The sequence below is a fragment of the Schistocerca nitens genome, chromosome 9 (genome assembly GCF_023898315.1).
Source record: "Schistocerca nitens isolate TAMUIC-IGC-003100 chromosome 9, iqSchNite1.1, whole genome shotgun sequence".
NCBI lineage: Eukaryota > Metazoa > Arthropoda > Insecta > Orthoptera > Acrididae > Schistocerca > Schistocerca nitens.
The window spans coordinates 129,558,313-129,560,363 of record NC_064622.1 but is presented as its reverse complement, the minus strand read 5'-3'; the positions used below and the strand labels follow the sequence as shown (position 1 = coordinate 129,560,363).

The window sequence follows — 2,051 nt, the reverse complement described above, 5'->3', positions numbered from 1 at the left end:
AGATCAATCATTTCCCTAGCACAGACAGAACAGATGGTCGAAATGTAGCATTACCCCCGAGCAAAGGAAAGTTCAATCTTAGTCGAATGTGGGGCAGTAATACAGCGAAATTTCCAGTCGGACTGCGACCAAGAAGGACTGTCCTTTGGATAGTCCCCCGAGAGACTACAGTACCTGCAACAAATAATACACAATGCTGGAAGTAAGTGCTGTCCTGAGATGGAGGGTTTGGCACAGGAGGGGAAACCGTGGTGGATCGCACCAGATCAGTCAGAAGACGACACGAAAGGAATTCCCTCTGTGTTTGTAATCTGGTAGGCAGGAAGAGGCAGGATAAGGCAACGATTGTGGATGGGGCTGTAATCAGCTACTGTTGGCTACAGTAAACACATACACTTTATTTCAGGAAATAACTTACAACAATCATTTTAAGAGATTTTACTACACTAACGGCTGAAGACCTTATTAAGAAAGAACTCAAAATTTTTGTCAGCTGACAGCCACAAGCAACTTTATAATACTCAACAGCTGAAGGCATGAATTACAAGAGAGGAAGGCAGTTGCATATTAACAAATACTAAGATATTTTCTTCTTAGACAGTCAGAAACTGTAACAAGCTATAGTAACGGCTGAAGGCCTTATTAAGAAAGAATTGAAAATTATTTGTCGGCTGAAAGCCACAAGCAATGTTACAAACAATTAATGGCTGAAGGCCTGATTAAGAAAGAATTCAAAATTATATGTCGGGGCCGGCCGGTGTGGCCGTGCGGTTCTAGGCGCTTCAGTCTGGAACCGCGTGACCGCTACGGTCGCAGGTTCGAATCCTGCCTCGGGCATGGATGTGTGTGATGTCCTTAGGTTAGTTAGGTTTGAGTAGTTCTAAGTTCTAGGGGACTGATGACCACAGACGTTAAGTCCCATAGTGCTCAGAGCCATTTATCTGTCGGCTGAAGGCCACAAGCAGTTTCGGAATACACAATGGCTGAAGGGCTGACTTACAAATAAAGTGCGCAATTAGACGTTAAAAATACTAAAATCGTTTTAACAATCTTAATAAACTGTATCAAACTATAGTGCCGGCTGAAGGCCTTATCAAGACAGAATTGAAAATTATTTGTTGGCTGAAGGCCACAAGCAATGTTACAAACAATTAACGGCTGAAGGGCTGAATTAAAAGTGAGGAAGGCGATTACACGTTAAAACATTAGGGTAAATTTTAAACAATTATGACAACTTGACCAAGTAAGACGGAGTGATTCACAGATAGCGCTCCCTGGCTCGACATGGGGAAGGTGACTACAGCCATGTAAGCGGTGAGACAGGCAGCCAAGAGTAATGAAACTTCCTGGCAGATTAAAACTGTGTGCCCGACCGAGACTCGAACTCGGGACCTTTGCCTTTCGCGGGCAAGCGCTCTACCAACTGAGCTACCGAAGCACGACTCACGCCCGGTACTCACAGCTTTACTTCTGCCAGTATCTCGTCTCCTACAGAAGTAAAGCTGTGAGTACCGGGCGTGAGTCGTGCTTCGGTAGCTCAGTTGGTAGAGCGCTTGCCCGCGAAAGGCAAAGGTCCCGAGTTCGAGTCTCGGCCGGGCACACAGTTTTAATCTGCCAGGAAGTTTCATATCAGCGCACACTCCGCTGCAGAGTGAAAATCTCATTCTGGAGCCAAGAGTAATGTTAACCTAAGGAGGGCAACTCAAACCAGAGACAGTTTAAACGCCAATCAACCTTCTTAGCAAATCCACCTAACGCCAGATAACCAGTACAACGATGGAATAATTCAGCAGTGCGTCTCCAGAATCCGGTGTTTAAAACACCAAAAGGCAGAAGGAACCACTCTAACCAAATTAGACAAAGAAAACAATTATCCATACCCCAATCAATGACGCTGTCAAGTTACACGCCATGCTGGACAGCATCGGCAAGACGAGGAAAAGTACACTGCTGCAAAATACGCTCACCTCCAGGGCAGGTAACCAGGGCGTTAGCGGCCACTAGGCAGTAAGATACCGCTGGTTGTACTTCACCAATAATAACACTAAATC

General features: G+C 45.3%; 1 non-coding gene across 1 annotated transcript; it reads left to right on the top strand.

Moving 5' to 3' along the window:
• Window positions 1–1,525: 1,525 nt before the first annotated feature.
• Trnas-cga (transfer RNA serine (anticodon CGA)) lies at window positions 1,526–1,600 on the top strand. Its single transcript has one exon. It is a non-coding gene; the product is annotated as a tRNA-Ser (tRNA).
• The last annotated feature ends 451 nt before the right edge of the window (window positions 1,601–2,051 follow it).